Raw genomic sequence first — 6,056 nt, forward strand, 5'->3', positions numbered from 1 at the left:
CCGTCTCACAAGCACACAACCTTGGCGTCATCATCGACTCCGCTCTCTCATTCACCCCTCACATACAAGCCATCACAAAAACCTGCCGGTCTCAGCTCCGCAGATCCGTAGATCCGCCCTTTCTCTCCATCCAAACAGCTACCCTGCTCGTTCAAGCTCTCATCCTATCCCGTTTGGACTACCGCATCAGCCTTCCCTCTGATCTCCCATCCTCGTCTCTCCCCACTTCAGTCCATACTTCATGCTGCTGCCCGGATTGCCTTTGTCAAGAAACGCTCTGGGCATGTTACTCCCCTCCTCAAATATCTCCAGTGGCTACCAATCAATCTGCGCATCAGATAGAAACTCTTCACCCTCGGCTTCAAGGCTCTCCATCACCTCACCCCCTCCTACCTCACCTCCCTTCTCTCCTTCTACAGCCCACCCTGCACCTTCCGCTCCTCTGCTGCTAGTCTCCTCACCGTACCTCGTTCTCGCCTGTCCCGCAATCGACCCCCGGCCCACGTCATCCCGCTGGCCTGGAATGCCCTCCCTCTGCCCATCCGCCAAGCTACCTCTCGTCATCCCTTCAAGGTCCTACTGAGAGCTCACCTCTTCCAGGAGGCCTTCCCAGACTAAGCCCCTTCCTTCCTCTCCCCCTCGCCCCCCTCTTCATCCCCCCATCTTACCTCCTTCCCTTCCCCACAGCACCTGTATATATGTATATATGTTTGTACATATTTATTACTCTATTTATTTATTTATTTTACTTGTACATATCTATTCTATATATTTTATTTTGTTAGTATGTTTGGTTTTGTTCTCTGTCTCCCCCTTTTAGACTGTGAGCCTACTGTCGGGTAGGGACTGTCTCTATATGTTGCCAAATTGTACTTCCCAAGCGCTTAGTACAGTGCTCTGCACACAGTAAGCGCTCAATAAATACGATTGATTGATTTATTAAAATAGAATATTTGATGAGGGAAAGGAGAAAATTTGCTTTATGCAAACAACCTCCAGCTTTTATTTCTCAATCTAAGATCTTCATGGCGAGAGAATAGAAAACTAGAGGTGAAAATGAGGAAATTTGCTTCATGAAAACAAACTCTAGCTCTTATTTCTCGGAGATCTTCAAGGCCTGAAGAGATAGTATAAGACATTCTGAAAGGACAATTAGGCCTCATGAAAAAAATGTCCTGCTTATTAATCAACCTAAGGGCTTCACGGCCATCAAGAAGAATTTATGTGGTGAAAAAAGATGAATTTTCTTCATGCAAGCAATCTCCAGCTGTTATTTCTCTATACAAGGAAGGCCTTCAAGGGCAGATACACTTCCTGTGCACTACTCCTCTTAAAAGCCTAGTACTTCAAAATTAATAGATAATATTTGAGGTGTAAAAGCAGACATTTGCTTCAGGCAAACCTTCTCCAGGTTTTCCTCGAAAAAGGAGAAAGTTCCATGCAGACAATCTCTAGTTTGTATGTCTCCAAGTCCTAAAGGGACTCAGAGGAGAGGATTTCAGGTGAAGAGGGGGAAATTTGCTTTGGGCAAAACAATTTCCCGCACTCGTTTTTCTAAATCAGATCTTCAAGGAATTAAAAAGATATTTGAGGTTAAAGAAGGAGGATTTTGCTCATGGAAACAAAAACAACTTCCTGCTCATTTGTTCACCTTAGGTCTTCAAGGCCTTTCCAAGAGAATATATGATATGAAAAATGTTTAGTTTACTTCACGTAAACAAACTCAATCAATCAATCGCATTTATTGAGTGCTTACTGTGTGCAGAGCACTGTACTAAGCGCTTGGGAAGTACAAGCTGGCAACATATAGAGACAGTCCCTACCCAACAGTGGGCTCACAGTCTAGAAGGGGGATACAGAGAACAAAACCAAACATACTAACAAAATAAAATAAATACAATAGGTACGAGTAAAATAAATAAAGAAATAGAGTAATACATATGTACAAACATATACATATATACAGGTGTGTGGGGAAGGGAAGGAGGTAAGATGCGGGGGATGGAGAGGGGGACGAGGGGAAGAGGAAAGAAGGGGCTCAGTTTGGGAAGGCCTCCTGGAGGAGATGAGCTCTTAGTAGGGCCTTGAAGGGAGGAAGAGAGATAGCTTGGCGGATGAGCAGAGGGAGGGCATTCCAGGCCCGGGGGAGGACGTGGGTCGGGGGTCGATGGCGGGACAGGAAGGCTTAGTAGGTGCGAATGAGGTTGTCGTTAATGTAACTTGGTGATATCAAGGACCTTTTTCCCGGGGGGGAGTCAGTCAGGACCGGACCGGGAAGGGCGGTTGGGGGGCACTATAAGGAAGGTCGCTTAAGTGGTGGTGGGGGGGTGGAAGCAGGTGGCGTCTATGGCGGCGCTCCGAGGAGAGGAGCCTTCCGGGAGTAGCGGACGCCACGCGGTGTGAAGTCGGGCGGGCGGGCCTCTTGGGAACGGAGTCCCTGGCGTCTATGGGGGCGCTCCGAGGAGAGGATCATTCCTGGAGCAGCGGGGGCCACGCGGTGTGATGGCAGGCGGGCAGGCATGCAATTGAATTGCATGTCAATTCTTCTCTTTTCTGGCCTTTTCTGGCAGGCCTAGCCTCAATGGTAACCCGAACCCTAAACCTACCCAAACCCTTAAAACAACCTCAACCCTGTAACTCTAAACCTAATTTTAACCTTAACCCCAACCATAGGCCCAGGCCGAGCCCTAAACCTACCACTAATCCAAACCCTTACCTTTTCCTTCACCCTTACGGGAGCCCTAACATAACCCAAACTTAATCTTCATCCAAATCTTCACCCTAAACCATGACTAGCCCTAGTCCTAGGCTGAGCCTCAACCCCATCCTTATCCAAACACTAACCCCTACTCTAAATCTTACCCTAACTCTAACCCCAACTTTAATTCTAATTCTGACCATAGCCCAAACCCTAACCTTAGCCCTTTCTCCAACCCTAACCCTATCCTTAACACTAACCCTCACCCTTACTGTAGGTAAAATGCTAAACCTAAACCTAAGCAGTTTGGCTTAGTGGAAAGAGCATGGGTTTGGGAGTCAGAGGTTGCGACTTTGGGCAAGTCACTTGACTTCTATGGGCCTCAGGTACCTTATCTGTAAAATGGAGATTAGATTAGGACTGTGATCACCACGTGGAACAGCCTGATTACCTTATATCTACCCCAATGTACTTAGAACAATGCTTGGCACAGAGTAAGCACTTAACAAATGCCATCATTACTATTATTATTATTATTATTTTAACCTTAGCCTCAGCCCTGACCTCTACACAACCTGCCCCCTCAACACTAACCCTTATCCTAGTTTAGGAATAGCTTTAGCCATAATCCTAACAGTAGCCCTAGCATGATTCCTAACCCTAACTCTTGCCTTAACTCTTAAACTATTCAAAACTCTAAGCTGAATCTAAACTCTAATGCTAACCCTAGCCCTAGCAATACCTCAAGCCCTAGTCCTAACTCTAAACAAAGCTTTAACCCCAACCTTCACCATAACTCTATCCTTAACCCCAACACTAATCTTTAACTTTACCTGAGCTCAGCCCTTAACTTAACCTCCAACCAGTCCCGGGAATGTTAGGATGTTGGAGGCACCATGACTCGAAATTCATGTTTTAGGCCCAGTCCTCTTTCTCCCGAATCAAGAATGGTGCCAAGTGGGAGTGGACAGCGATGCACGAAGTGGCTTTGTATGAGATCATTCAAGCCATGCAGCAATAATGAGTCCTCAGATCCCTCGAAAGGGAAAGAACACTTGCCTTACATGCCGGCTCAGAACCACCAGGTGACAATATGGCCAATGGCAGGGGAAGTCCCCAAAGATTCAAATCCTGACAATTCTCCGATTATTGGGATGAAAGGTAGTCCAGAGTCACTATTCCCCTTGTCAGAAGAAGATCACTGCCACGTAAGAGGGATTTTGGGCTACTGAAGACATCATAGGGAAATGGGTAATTAAGCTGCGCTTTGCCCCCATCCCATTCTGAAGCATCTTTGGGATTCCACTATCATGCCCCCAGAAGTCACCAACACCTCCACCATCCAAAGGTTGATCATTTACGTGACCCATAGAGACTGGACGGAGGGCAGGCCAGGGTTAACAGGGAGCCTCGCTGAGGTGGCCTTACTGTACCACAGTTTCAAGATATCCAGAGATGGAACCAAACCTGGTTCACTGATGGCAGTGCTCACAGGGAAAATGGCCCAAGAATGGTGTGAGCAGCATCCCTGTGCCCAGCCATGGGACAGGGGATCACTGCGGAGGTCGAACGGTTCATCCACATGGTGAAGTTATTTGTTCATTTGTTAACACCCAGAGCTAGTGCGGAGGTTATCTACACGGGCTAATGGCCCTCATTTAAAGGTGTAACCACGTAGGTCCTTGCCTGGGAGGCCCACGAGTGAAAGCCCAAGGGTGGAAGGCCTGGGAAAAGGAGCTGTATATCGAGAGTTGCTAGAAATTGTGTTTTAGTAACCGTTGCAGGTCTGACTCATGGATGCCCTTGGCAGGGACACTGATCTCAGCATCTTACTGGAACAAATAAGTGGATAGCTTGGCACTAATTCCAGTGGTTCAGACCCCAGACCAAAAACCATTGGACTGGGTCGACCAAGACATTAGGCCTGGTGGAGTGGAGAGCCTGTTAAGTCAGAGACAATGTATGGGATGGTCGGTCACATGAAAGCAAACATATTCATTCATTCATTCGATCGTATTGATTGAGCACTTACTGTGTCCACAGCAATTCACTGAGCGCTTGGGAAAGTACAATGCAACAACTAATGGTGACAATCCCTGCCCCTAACGACCTGCCAGTCTAGAGCGGGGAGAGACAGGCATCCATACTAATAAATAATATTACAGTTATGTGCATACGTGCTTTGGGGCTAGGAGGGAGGGGGAAAAGCAAAATGATCAAATCAGGGCAACACAAAATGGAGCGAGAGATGAGGAAAAGTGGAGCTTAGTCTGGGAAGTCCTCTTGGAGGAGATGTGACTTCAAGTAAGGCTTTCAGGCGGGGAGAAAGGTTTTCTGTTAGATTAGAGGATGGAGGATGTTGCAGACGAGAGGCCAGACGTGGTCTAGGGTTCAGCGGTGAGACAGGCAAGATCGAGGCACAGTGCAGGTGATCCAGGGCTGTGTGTTAGTGGTATAAGTGCAACAAAGGAATAGGGGAGCGATTGAGTTTATTTCAGGAAAGAAGGTCACGTTGAGAACATCTGGTCATTAAGAGTGAGTAGATCGGGTATGGAGGCTAAATAGAGTGTGATAAGTGGAGAGAGTAGGATGGGGTCGAGAGATCAGAGGTCTCTTTAGGGAATAGCCCAGATTTATGGGGAGGAGCTGTGTGGTAGAGGAGGCAAGTGAGAAGGTTGTGATCAGAGAGAGGGATTTCAGAGTTCTTGAGGGTAGAGATTGTGCAGTGGTTAGTAATGACGAGATTGAAAGTGTTTGTCTAAGTTGGTGAGTGGGGAAGTTGGGATGGAGAAAACGTTAGGAAGAGTGGATAGGTGATAGAAGGAGGGTGGCAGAGGGGTCATCAGGAACATCTGTGTGGATTTTGAGCTCTCCAAGGATCAGAGTGGGCATGGAGAAAAAGAGAAGGACCGTGAGAAAGGGATTACGATGATTAAAGAAGTTGGCAGTGGGAACTGGGGGAGCAGTAGATGACAGCTACTAGACTGTTGAGCTGGTGGTAGAGGTGTATGACATGGGCTTCAAAGAAGAGGAAAAAAGGGAAGGCAGAGGCAGGAGTGAAAGTGGCAATGGGGCACGAGAAGGAAGCCAAACCTCCTCCTTTACTGGTATGTCTGGGGAAGTGGGAGAAGAAGAGGCCCTCTATGGAGAGAGCAGCAGGGGAAACCGTGTCATGTAGGGAGAGCCAGGTTTCAGTGATGTGATGAGTAGGAGTGACTTAGACAGAAACAGGTCAAGGTTGAAGGGGAGCTTCCCCATGATGGTAGCTAAATTTATTTTTTGGATTAGGGTTAAGCCTAGGGCTTCTGAAGAGTTAAAAGTAGGGTTTGGGTTAGGGTTAGATAAGGGTAGGGGTAGG

The sequence above is a fragment of the Tachyglossus aculeatus genome, chromosome 3 (genome assembly GCF_015852505.1).
Source record: "Tachyglossus aculeatus isolate mTacAcu1 chromosome 3, mTacAcu1.pri, whole genome shotgun sequence".
Lineage (NCBI taxonomy): Eukaryota > Metazoa > Chordata > Mammalia > Monotremata > Tachyglossidae > Tachyglossus > Tachyglossus aculeatus.